This window comes from Chiloscyllium plagiosum, chromosome 15, assembly GCF_004010195.1.
Source record: "Chiloscyllium plagiosum isolate BGI_BamShark_2017 chromosome 15, ASM401019v2, whole genome shotgun sequence".
NCBI classification, from domain to species: domain Eukaryota; kingdom Metazoa; phylum Chordata; class Chondrichthyes; order Orectolobiformes; family Hemiscylliidae; genus Chiloscyllium; species Chiloscyllium plagiosum.
Genome location: NC_057724.1, coordinates 47,563,146 through 47,576,954, shown reverse-complemented (window position 1 = coordinate 47,576,954; position 13,809 = coordinate 47,563,146). Strand labels below are relative to the sequence as shown.

Below are 13,809 nucleotides of genomic sequence, written 5' to 3'. Positions count from 1 at the left end.
AGGGAGGTAGTCACACCTCAGGTACAAGAAAAAGATAGATGGGTTATAGTCAGGGTATAGAAAGGGAACAGGCAGACAGTGTGGGAATCTCCTGTGGCCATTCCCCTCAATAACAAGTAAACAGTTTTTGGATACTGTTGGGAGGGATGAATTACCAGGGTAGGCCATAGGGTACGGGTCTCTGGAACAGAGTCTGTCCATGTTGCTCAGAAAGGAAGGGAGGAGATGAGCAGAGCTTTAGTCACTGGGGACTTCATAGGTTAGAAGGACAGATAGAAGATTCTGTGGGAACAAGAGACACTCGCTGTTGGTGTGTTGCCTCCCAGTGCCAGGGTCCGAGATGTCTCACATCGTGTTTTTAGGGTTCTTAAGGGGGACGGAGAGCCGCCCCAAGTTGTGGTTCATACAGGCACCAACAACATAGGTAGGAAAAGGGATGGAGATGTAAGGCAGAAATTCAAGAAGCTAGGGTGGAAGCTTAGAGCTAGAACAAATAGAATTGTTATCTCTGGTTTATCACTCATGCCATATGCTAGTGAGGTGAGGAATAGGGAGAGAGAGCAGTTGAACACGTGGGCAAAGAGATGGTGCAGGAGGGAGAGATTCAAAGACCTGGATAATTGAGGCTCAATCTGGGGTAGGTGGGACCTCTACAAACAGCATGCTGCACACCTGAGCCAGAGGGATACCAATATTCTGGGGGAGGGGAAATTTGCTAATGTCCTTCAGGAGCATTTAAACTAATTCAGCAGAGGGATGGGAACCTGAATTGTAGCTACAGTATACAGGAGGTTGAGAGTAGTGAGGTCATAAATAAGGTTTCAAGGTCGCAGGAGTGTACTGGTAGGCAACAAGGTGGTTTGAAATGTGTGTACTTCAATGTCAGGAGCATCCAGAATAAATTGGGTGAACTTGAAGCTTTGGTTAGTACCTGGGACTTCGATGTTGTGGCCATTTCAGAGACATTGATAGAGCAGAGATAGGAATGGTTATTGCAGGTTCCGGGGTTTAGATGTTTCAGTAAGAACAGGGAAGGTGGTAAAACAGGGGGAGGTATGTCACTGTTAGTCTACAGTGGTAGAAAAGACATTTGATGAGGACTCGTCTACTGAGGTAGCATGCTAAGATTAGAACAGGAAAGGAGAGGTCACGCTGTTGGGAGTTTTCTATAGGCCTCTGAAAAGTTCCAGAGATGTAGTAGAAAGGACTGCAAAGATGATTCTGGACAGGAGCAAGAGTAACAGGGTAGTTGTTATGGAGAATTTTAACTTTCCAAATATTGACTGGAAATGCTATAGTTGAAATACTTTAGATGGGTCAGTTTTTGTCCAATGTGTGCAGGTAGGTTTCCTAACACAGTATGTAGGCAGGCCAACAAGGGAGAGGCCACATTGGATTTGGTACTTGGTAATGAACCCGGCCAGGTGTTAGATTTGGAGGTAGGTGAACACTTTGGTGATAGTGACCACAATTGGGTTACGTTTACTTTAGCGATGAAAAAGGGATAGGTATATACTGCAGGGCAAGAGTTATTGCTGGGGAAAAGGCGATTATGATGCAATTAAGCGAAAGTTAGAATGCATAAGATGGGGAAGGAAACTGCAGAGAATGGGCACAATTAAAATGTGGAGCTTGTTCAAGGAATAGCTACTGCGTGTTTTTGATAAGCAGGTACCGTTAGGCAGGGAGGAAGTGGTCGAGTGAGGGAACCGTAGTTTACTAAATAAGTTGAATCTCTTGTCAAGAAGAAGAAGGAGGCTTACATAAAGATGAGACATGAAGGCTCAGTTAGGGTGCTTGTGAGTTACAACTTAGCCAGGAAGGACCTAAAGAGAGAGCTAAGAAGTGCCAGGCTGGCACATGAGAGTTCTTTAGCAGCTATGATCAAGGAAAACCCTAAAGCTTTCTACAGGGATGTCAGGAATAAAATAATGACTGGAGAAAGATTAGGGCCAGTCAAGGATAGTAGTAGGAAGTTATGCTTGGAGTCAGAGGAAATAGGAGACTCGCTAAATGAATATTTCTCGTGGAGTCAGAGGAAATAGGAGACTCGCTGAATGAATATTTTTCATCAGTATTCACACAGGAAAAAGACAATCTTGTCAAGGAGAATACTGAGATACAGGCTATTAGACTAGATGGGTTTGAGGATCACAAGGAGGAGCTGTTAGCAATTTTGGAAAGTGTGAAAATAGATAAGTACCCTGGGCTGGATGGGATTTATCCTAGGATTTTCTGGGAAGCAAGGAGGGAGATTGCAGAGCCTTTGGCTTTGATCTTTATGTCGTCATTGTCTACAGGAATAGTGCCAGAAGACTGGAAGATAGCAAATGTTGTCCCCTTGTTCAAGAAGGGAAGTAGAGACAACCTTGGTAATTATAGACCCATGAACCTTCCTTCGGTTATGGGTAAAGTGTTGGAAAGGATTATAAGAGATAGGATTTATAGTCATCTAGAAAGGAATAACTTGATTAGGGATAGTCAACACAGTTTTGTGAAGAGTAGGTCGTGTCTCACAAACCTTATGAGGTCTTTGAGAAGGTGGATGCGGGTAAAGTGGTTGATGTCCTGTATATGGATTTCAATAAAGCATTTGAAAAGATTCCCCACGGTAGGCTGTTGCAGAGAATATGGAGGCATGGGATTGAGAGTGATTTAGTGGTTTGGATCAGAAGTTGTAAGAAGACAGAGGGTGGTATTTAATGGGAAATGTTCATCCTGGATTTCAGTTATAGTGGTTTACCACAAGGATCTGTTTTGGGGTGACTGCTGTTTGTCATTTTTATAAATGACCTGGATGAGGTCGTAGAAGGATGGGTTAGTAATTAGATTAGATTACTTACAGTGTGGAAACAGGCCCTTCGGCCCAACAAGTCCACACCGCCCCACTGAAGCGCAACCCACCCATACCCCTACATTTACCCCTTGCCTAACACTATGGGCAATTTAGCATGGCCAATTCACCTGACCTGCACATCTTTGGACTGTGGGAGGAAACCGAAGCACCTAGAGGAAACCCACGCAGACACGGGGAGAATGTGCAAACTCCACACAGTCAGTCGCCCGAGGCGGGAATTGAACCCGGGTCTCTGGCGCTGTGAGGCTGCAGTGCTAACCACTGTGCCACCGTAGTAAATGTGCAGATGACAAACACTAAAGTTGGTGGAACCACTAGAGATTCCAACATCTGCAGTAATTTGCTTTTATCTAAGGTTGGTGGAGTTGTGAACTGTGCAGAAGGATGTTGCAGGTCACAGTGGGACATAGATAAGCTGCAGAGCTGGACTGAGAGGTGGCAAATGAAGTTTAATGTGGAAAAGTGTGAGGTGATTCACTTTGGAAGGAGTAACAGGAATAAAAAGTACTAAGCTAATGATAAGATTCTTGATAGTGTGGATGAGTAAAGAAATCTCAGTGTCCAAGCGCATAGATCCCTGGAAGTTGCCACCCAGCTCGATAGGGTTGTTAAGAAGGTGTATGGTGTGTGAGCTTTTCTTGGTAGAGGGATTGAGTTTCTAAGCCATGAGGTCATGTACAAAACTCTGGTCACGCCGCATTTGGAGTATTGCATAAAGTTCTGGTCGCCACATTATAGGAAGGATGTGGAAGCATTGGAAAGGGTACAGGGGAGATTTACCAGGATGTTGCCTGGTATGGAGGGGCGGTCCTTTGAGGGAAGGCTGAGGAACTTGAGGCTGTTTTCGTTAGAGAGAAGAAGGTTAAGAGGTGTTTTAATAGAGACATGCATGATGATCAGAGGATTAGATAGGATGGACAGTGAGAGTCTTTTTCCTCAGATGGTGATGGATAGCATGAGGGGACATAGATTTAAATTGAGGGGTGATAGATATAGGAGAGATGTCAGAGATGGTTTCTATACTCAGAGAGTAGTAGTAGTGGAACACCCTGCCTGCAACAGCAGTCGTCTCGCCAACTTTAAGGGTATTTAAATGGTCATTGGATAAACATATGAATGATAACGGAATAGTATAGGTTAAATGGGCTTCAGATTGGTTTCACAAGTCTGCACAATATTGAGGGCCGAAGGCCCTGTACTGCGTTGTAAGGTTCTATGTTCTACTTGCACAGAGATTAACCACTCCTTGGCACCATTCCTAAAGGTCAGTATTAAAATGTTCCTGCAAGAAGATGGAGCTAATCTTCAGATGATTTCCATGTTCTGCAGGTTCATCTAAATAGCCTTGCACTGGGTGGGACTCTTTGACATCTGGCATGGATCCTGTGAAAAAAGTTACCCATGACCATCTGCAGCTAGGTGCAAATATATTTGGGGATATTGTAGTGACAGGAGCTAATCAGGAGGTGTACTTGTTATTATCAATTTATTAATTATTATGTTCCCACTTTTTAATCATCCTGGTAAGAACATAATGACTTTACCTATTAGTGGGAGGGAGAGAAAGAAGAAAATCTATTAAGAGCACGTTGGTGGCACGAGTGACACTGAATCGTATATGAAGTCTCACATTTGTTAAATTTGATTGTTTTTGCATGACTTCTGTTTGTTGAGTGTGTGTAGCCTTGAATGTAACTGGGCCAAAATGATACATAAATATGTCAAGGCAGGTTGTATCATGGATCACTGTCTGTATTTAGACTCTGCTGCAGCACTTAAAAATAAGATGGACAAGATGTGTACAAGGCAATGTATTCTGCTGATACCTTTGCTCCTCATCCTAAAACATCTCTAATCTTTCCCTGGCATCTGTGTGGAAAAACATTGATGTGAATGAAGTGGTCAGCCAACATCAGGGGTAGGGACACACAGAGCCAAAGCATTCAGCTCACCAAGGGTTAGGAAGTCCATTGTCACTGTCCAGTATAGTGTAGGGGTCTGTGTGACAAGTTGTATTCCTTTAAAGGACCTCATGTCAGTGAGTGCTGCAATCCCCTCCTTACACAGTTTGTGACACTTACCATACCCACTCCTGGTGTTGTAAAAGCCATTTCCCTTCTTGTTATTTACTTTTGAGTTCCAGTACAATGGAAAGCTACAGCAAGGGCTAACCGGTCGAAGGCAGAGAGTGGTGGTAGATGGTAAATATTCAGCCTGGAGCCCAGTTACAAGTGGAGTTCTGCAGGGATCAGTTCTGGGTCCTCTGCTGTTTGTAATTTTTATTAATGACTTAGATGAGGGAGTCGAAGGATGGGTCAGTAAATTTGCAGATGATACGAAGATAGGTGGAGTTGTGGACTGTGAGGAGGGCTGTTGTCGGCTGCAGAGGGACTTAGATATGATGCAGAGCTGGGCTGAGGAGTGGCAGATGGAGTTCAACCCTGCCAAGTGTGAGGTTGTCCATTTTGGAAAGACAAATAAGAATGCGGAATACAGGGTTAATGGTAGGGTTCTTAGTCAGGTGGAGGAACAGAGGGATCTTGGGGTCTATGTACATAGATCTTTGAAGGTTGCCACTCAGGTGGATAGAGCTTGTAAGAAGGCCTATGGAGTATTATCGTTCATTAGCAGAGGGATTGAATTCAAGAGTCGTGAAGTGATGTTGCAACTGTACAGGACTTTGGTTAGGCCACAGTTGGAGTACTGTGTGCAGTTCTGGTCGCCTCACTTTAGGAAAGATGTGGAAGCTTTGGAGAGGGTGCAGAGAAGATTTACCAGGATGTTGCCTGGAATGGAGAACAGGTCGTACGAGGATAGGTTGAGAGTTCTCGGCCTTTTCTCGTTGGAACGGCGAAGGATGAGGGGTGACTTGATAGAGGTTTATAAGATGATCAGAGGAATAGATAGAGTAGACAGTCAGAAACTTTTTCCCCGGGTACAACAGAGTGTTACAAGGGGACATAAATTTAAGGTGAAGGGTGGAAGGTATAGGGGAGATGTCAGGGGTGGGTTCTTTACCCAGAGAGTGGTGGGGGCATGGAATGCGCTGCCCGTGGGAGTTGTAGAGTCGGAATCATTGGCGACCTTTAAGCGGCATTTGGATAGGTACATGGATGGGTACTTAATCTAGGTTAGAAGTTCGGCACAACATCGTGGGCCGAAGGGCCTGTTCTGTGCTGTATTGTTCTATGTTCTATGTTCTATGTTCTAAGGGCCATTTGGCCATTAGCTTCCAGCCTTAAACACCACATAGCAGTGAAACTCCAAACATCCAGATCTCCTTCCTAGTAGCTCTTCTCATGAACTCCATAGTCTTATCACTTCTCCAGATACCCACCAAACCCATCTTGACATTCCCACCTTTATCCCCAAACCTTGACATTTGAGGTGACCATGCTAGGTGTGGTCAAACACTGTCTATTTTTCAAGCCAGACTACTCCCGAACATGGGCACATCGTCCGTATCTCCTCCATATAAATACTGTTGCTCCCCCTTCAGAATTGACAACCCCATGCCCCCAGCCTGCAGCCCCAATCCCAAAAGATAAATTTCCAAGTCTCCTTCCCACAGCAGTAGCCCATTGTCACTCTCACCCCCTTTCTTCCTCAGTTTCTCTTACAGGACTGACCGTGGCCCATCCCCTTCAGTGACCTAATTGAACACCTTAGAAGAGAAATACTTAGATTTCTGATTGAAGTTTGTGAATATCCCTGACTGCATGGTTTTAATGGAGCCACAATGACTGACTCTGCCCCATTCCCTGCACTGCAGAAACATTGACCCCATGACCGAGATCATCTCAATTAGACACCTGACCGTGGTCAATTTCCTGGTCAAGTACAAACAACTATCTTTGCCATACTGTGCCAGAAAACCCTGACTGATGGTGCCTACGTGGACTTCAAGGTAGACCATTCCCTTAAGACATTGAGACCTGACTGCCACTCATTTCATGTGTGGTGTGTTTACTGTGTAAGCTGCTGGTGCAGGTGTGAGATTGATCTTGCACACTTCCATACAGCAAGATGTACTGCCCCTTGACTGCAGACTTCTGCCAACAAGACAAGCTGCCTGGTAGTGTGACTGCACTAAGTGGTGCAGCAAAGCAAGGCAGAGATGCTGTGAGCATCCAGGTGAGTAAGCACTAAGGAAGTAAGATACAGCCTGATACTATCAGCGAGCTGAGTCCTGTGTGTTAAGTGTCCTTGCTGCAGCCTTTTGATGGTAGTTGATGGTGTGCCCTAAAATGCAAGTCTGTGCTTCCTAAGCAACCAATAAGTAGATTGGAGAGTTGGTTTGATGGTCATGAGGGTTTACCAAATCTCAGATGATAAAGTCCAGGGATTAGGATTGTATGCGATTGGTGGCCATCAGATTATGCCCTGAGTTTCTGTTTGGTGCTGAGTGACGTAGATACAGGACGTAGCCATCAGTGAGCAGAAGTTGCCATGTACATACTGACTACCTTGCCAAGAATTCCCAACGTTTACCTTGTTCAGCATTTTGATAATATGGGAAACTTAAAGTTAACAGGGTGCGTTATGGTGTTTATAGCAACCTGTCATCCCCTGTAATTGGCAAATTGCAACTGCTGGCAAGAAACTTACCACCTGCTTGCCACATGCATAAAAGATGCAACAAAATGGTCTCAATAGAGAAACAGGCCTAATCAGATGTTTTGCACCGTACATCTCACCATAGCCCACACCGCTCAGGCCCTGATATGATTCGACCCATAGAGAATGAAGAATATGTTTCAAAACCTTTTAAACTTACACTTAAAAGAAGGGTTTCACATAGGCTGCCCTGCTCATTAAACCTTTCATAGACAAAGCAACAGAACATTGACAATAGGAGCAAGAATAAGCTGTGTGGCCCATCGAGCCTCCTTTACCATTCAATAAGATTGTGGCTGATCTCCTTAGGGCCCAAAATTTCATTGATTTCAATCTCAAACATATTTATCAATTGAGGAACTACAACAGTCTGTAGTAGAGAATTCCATAAATTCACAATATTTCTTTTCATTTCAGTCTTAAACAGTCAACTACTTATCCTGAGATAGATGCTCCAGTCAGGAGAATTGATCTCATACTAGCCACCCCATGAAGCCTCCTAAGAAATGTATATGCTTCAGTGAAATCTTTCATTTTCCACAACTCCAGAAAATACAGTACCATTCAAATTAACCTGTCTTCAGAAATCCCTAATCCCAAGAATTATAGCACCACATCTAAGGAAAGTTAACCCATTTTTGGGAAGGAACTCAAAACTAAAAATAGTACTTCAGGTGTAGTCTCACTGAAGCCTTAAATAATTGCAGAAAAAATTTCCTTACCTGTTCTATTACAACATTACAGCAATAAAGGCCAAGATACTATTTCTTTCCTAATTGTTTGTTGGACCTGCATGTCATCTTTGTGTGCTACATGTCAAGGATCTCCAACACCATTGAATACCAACATGTATGAATCTGTCACTATGTAAAGTATTTTTTTCTGAGCTTCCTACCACACTCCCTACATTATACTCCATCTACCGAAGTCTTGCCCAATTATTTAACTGATCTAGATCCTTTTGCATTCCCTTTAGATCCTCCTGAAAGCTATGGAAATTATTTTGAAAAAGGCATAAACAGTATACTGTATTTGTCATGGATTTCTGTCGCTGGTCCTCCAGAGTTATGGTGATGAGGAGGGGTTGAGTTCCCAAAGAAAATGATCTCCAATTTCCTACCTCAACAGAATGCTAGGCAATATTGCAGATTGTCTTCCTCTAAATGAATATTAAAATAGATCTTCACCTGTTTGTGGTGAATGATTATAGTGTTACTGGTTTCTATTCCCTGAAATGCTAATGCATATTCTACCTTAATGATGTCATAAAATCGGCTCAAGAAATGAATCTTCCAATTGTTCTTAGCACTGTTATAAAGTTAAGTAGCTGGACAGTGTCTTTGTAAATTAAAATTTAGCACAATGATTTGCTAAGCTGTCCTATTAGTTGCCTAGGTTACTCCCATCTTGAAAAGCTTTTCAGTCAAGGCTGCAAATACATCATTCATTAGATCAGAGATGATATAAGATGCCAACAAACAATTATTTTCTGGTGATCAATGTATCTAAACTGCTTTGGGATTTGCAAAGGCAACATACTGTTGTGATTTTATGGATGTTATATTACCATATTGCACAGTGGTTTTTGGATGAGATGTCACCAATTATCCATGCCTTTAAATAATGTATATATACTTAAGTTCCTTAGAGGCTTAGAAGGTACAATAAATCCAATTCTCTAGTGCACACAGGAAATTCCATTTCATATTCCAGGCATTTTTAAAAAGCATGGTCTCCCTCCTTCATCTTCCTCCCTTTTTCTTCACTGATGGTTCTGACCTGAGGTAATTTCTTCAACGATCAGATTCATTCCAGTATCCTCCTTAAATGGTCATGGTCACAGTAGTCAACAGCAAATGTCATCAGTGAACTCAAAAAACAGCAGCAGAGGTCTCTGCTTTCCTTTCTACATTGATCCTGCAAATCCTTGAATATTCCAGCAACAGATCATCATGCAATACCCAATGCCAAGCTTTTCACTTCCCTGCGGAAAGGTGTGGAGGACATCTGTAATGCCCTGACTGCTACTTTAGCTGACAGCAGCTTATTCACCACAGGCCTTGACTGATCCTGGTCACTTAGCTATCTGCTGCCTTTACTAACTGAATTGTGATAATGAACACTGTTAATGGATAAGACTGAACTTGTGAAATCCCCTCCTCTTAAAGATTAATGATTTTTCCTTCCAGCTGAACGCAAATGCTTTTTTCACTCCTGTCACAAATCACCGCATCCAAAAATGTCCAAAAATCTATATACGTTTTGAAGAATTCTATTTTAATGTAATTACACTTTCATGCCAAATTACTAAGCCATCGTCCACCAGAGGAGTAGGGAATTGACATTGCCAAGTTTTCTGCTTCTGTTGATTTAAGTAATTATTCATTAGTGCCTCTACGCTTTACCCTGCTGTTGGGAATAATCTTTTTAGGGGAAATTCTCGCTGGTTGATCTAAGTTAAAGAGTTCTGCACATTTAAAGATAAGCACCCACCTTACGGAGACATATATTTATATCTGCCTTTATCATGATCCAAAAGCTATTTTCAGATATTTGTCACATCTTATTCATGCTCTCCACTGCATATCAGTTTGTCATTCCTGGCAGCAGGTTGTAAGCAAAAGTAATGCTGCAAACCCTGCTGACAGGTCTGGGAAATGGATGCCATATAGGATGGTGCATTTAAAGGAACCTAGCAAGGAATCATTACCAATAGTGCAATCTATCTAACTGGAAGTCCAAAGTTTGCTTAATTCATTGAACTGCCTGTTTTTTCATATACTGCTCACAGAGGCCAAGTCCACACACAAACTTAGATTAGGTTCTTTGCATCTTATCAATATCCATACTTCATGAGAACACACTATTAAGGTGCAAAGTAGAAGAATCAAACTCCTCATTTCAATGCCGTGTGAGTTAATACTTAAAATGAATTGTTCTCAAAATATGAGTGACACTGGCAAAACATAGCAAAACAAAGTGTAGCAACTTTTCCAACCTCAGAAATTCACAATAAAGTGTTATGAAGTGTAGAGATTATTGTTGTGTAAGGAAATACAGCAGCCGCATTGTCAATAATTAGGTTCCACAAACCTTGCAGCATCTGTCAAACTGGACTGGGAATGAGATTAGCTACACAAAAACATTATATGCTCATACAAACTGTTTTAAAGACAAAGACTGAGAGATGATCATACTAAAACAAGAGTTTAACTAAAACAAGCAAAAGAAATTAAGATAACATAGATAAAATGTAATGAACCAAGCAATTGACATATTAGAATATTTGAAAAAATTCAAGTGCTATGGACTAGGCCAAACCACTCAAAACATTCTTAAGCAGGAGGCCCAGACCATAACTTTGCAATTGTTTCGGTAAGTGTACAGTGAAAATTACCTGGATTAAGCTAGCTAAGTTGGCTACTAGATTTTAAAACAGACAAAAGTTTATTCACAAAATTACACAATGAAACACAAAGAACAGAATAATGAACCCCTACAGAACTCAGCCTATCTAACTAGACTTAATTATGATGTTCTGAATATACACAACAGTCCCAATAAGCAAACTCCCTTTAAAAACCAGTATAGATGGAACACATGCTAACAGGTTTAAGTTGAAGGGCAGAAGAGAGACAGAGCTTCCACACAGCTCTCTGTTGAACTTCCAACCAGTTCAGACTGAACCAAAATTGCTCAGCCCAGCTAGAGAGCTGACCACTCCCCTTTCATTATGCAGGTCACTTCTAAAACATGACCACTTTGGTCTGAAATCTCGTCTGGTTACATATAAACAAAAGGCCTCTCAAAATCCTTTTCATCTCTGTACCAAACCAGACTGATTGGAACCCAACCCGGTTTATTGCCCCTCTGAAAAAAATCAAGGACAGAGTCTCCTTGAGGCAAGGAATAGTTCTTAGGAAAAAAGGGACTAGCTTTGTGACACAAGACACATGGTTAAGAACAATTAATCGCACCCCATCATTTTACGGTACTGCAACACCAGAGTTCCCAGTTCTTTCACATCTATAGGTTTGACTTAATTTCTTTCAATTCCCAGTCTTGAGAATTTGATCACCTTTTTCTTAATCAGTTGTACGACTGAGCTCAAACTCTTTCAGCTTCAAACAACCACTTCAGGATTCGAATTAAACTGTTATGTCATGGAATTTCCAAAACAAAACATAAACTAAAGCAGAGATGACTGATTTTCTGACAGCCCTGAACTAATTATTTTCCCCGGGTGAAATAGTTATATTTAACTCCAACCAAAACCTCTTTGAACTGCTTCAAAACTCTTTCTGATCTATGGACTTTTTCCCTCAGAAAAAAGTCAAATCTTTATTCTTCTACACCAAAAGTAGACAATGCTTTTCAATGTTTGCCTTGCCTGATTGTAAAACTCAAACTATGCAAATAAATTTACATTGTCATTCCAGAGACTTTCTAACTAATGCTAGTTTCATAAAAATCATAGCTGCAGAAACACTGCCAACTTAATTGTTAAATACCCTCTTACACACAGATCAAAAAACACATTCCAGTTCAAACTATGAAATAAATAATGGTAGGGTGCCACAGTGGCTCAGTGTTTAGCACTGCTGACACACAGCACCAGAGTTCAATTACACCCTCAGGTGACCATGGGGAGTTTGCACATTTTCCCTGTGACTCCATGGGTCTCCTCCCACAGTCCAGAGATTTGCAGGTCAGGTGGCTTGGCCGTGCTAAATTACCCCTGTCCAGAAGTGCCTTAACGATGGGAAATGCAAGGTTATAGGGATAGGATAGGGGGTGGTTCTGGGTGGTATTCTTTTCAGAGGGTCAGTCCAGACTCTTTGAGCTGAATGGCCTGCTTCCACACTGTAGAGATTCTATATAAATGAGTGACATGTATCACATCACACTTCCCATCAAAGAAGAATTAAAATGTTTCCTTTAATTCCCCATCAGAAATTATCTGACCATTACTTCCATGTTATATAGATAGTAGTAACACATTGACATTAAACATGCAATGAATTACATGACAATCATAATCTACACAAGTCGATGGGAACCACAGCATTCAGTGTTCTTCTAAAGAATTTTGATAAAGTGCCCAGTAATGACAGCGTATTTTTCAGGTACACAAACAAATTGAAATTATACAATTGGAGAGCTAAGCTTACTGAAACAATTACTTGTCCTAAAATTTTCCTGAGAAAATCAAAGAATTATGGCCCATATAAATAACAGTATTACCCACATTTTTGGCTATGTATATTTCAAACTGATGCAGTGCCAATGCAAGAGTCAATGTCTTCTCCTCAATCATTAAATATTTTTGCTGGCAAGCAGTCAGTTTAATTGAAAAATAACTGATGGGCCATTGGATCTCATCATCAGCCCCACACCAATGTTGCTGGCATCCACAGCAGGTTTGAATGTTTCTCATAGTTCACCGCAGCACAAAAGCTGGTCAGGTTATCAACACAGCTTTTAAACTTTTCAAGGCACTTTGACACTCCTGTGTCCATTTAAATTTTCTGTCCTTCTTCAACAAATTTGTTAACGGTGCTATAATACTGCACAAATTTGGAAGGCAGTTGTGATAAAATCCATTCATACCAACTTAACACACAGTTTCATATTTTGTCCTAAACGTGGGAAAATCCAAAATGGCCCTGACGTTCAATTCTCCAGGTGCTACTTGACCTTGTCCCAAATAAGTCAGGTCTATTTTGGCAAATTTATAATGAAATTGGCCTTTTTGTAGCTGATCAAATTGTTCAGTCAAGTGCTGTAAGTCTTCCCAGGTCTGACACAAAACAGAAGAGCTTATATCCAAAGCTTCAATTCTCCTGCTCCTCGGATGCTGCCTGACCAACTGCGCTTTTCCAGCACCACACTCTTTGACTCAAAACAACCAAATTGTCAATGTAAAGATATTTCTACATTAGTCCTTCAGTTATTTTGTTGGTTAATTGTTGGGATGTCGCTAGGCATTTTTAATTCCAAATGGTATAATTTTGCATTGATAAAGTCCAGCTGGTGTAATTGTAAGACCATATGACATCGGAGCAGGAATAGGCCATTCAACCCAATTTTAAGTATGCTCTGTCATTCAATATAATCATGGCTGATCTGACAATGCTTTACTCCATTTTCCTGCCTTTTCCCCATTACGTCTGATTCCCTTACTGATTTGACATTTGTTCATCTCAGCCTTGAATGTACCTAATGACCCAGCCTTGACAACTGTCACAATGCTGGTTCCTTTTTTCTAAAACCTATTTCTTGATTTTTTCAGAAGGGTCATTAACGGGCCGGGCTCCAATTAGACTAGTCTGGTA

General features: G+C 41.5%; 1 protein-coding gene across 2 annotated transcripts in view; it reads right to left on the bottom strand.

Moving 5' to 3' along the window:
* The window catches only part of arhgef9a (Cdc42 guanine nucleotide exchange factor (GEF) 9a), a 270,976-nt gene that overhangs the window by 192,005 nt on the left and 65,162 nt on the right, over nucleotides 1-13,809 (bottom strand). The gene's annotated exons all lie outside the window — the stretch shown is intronic.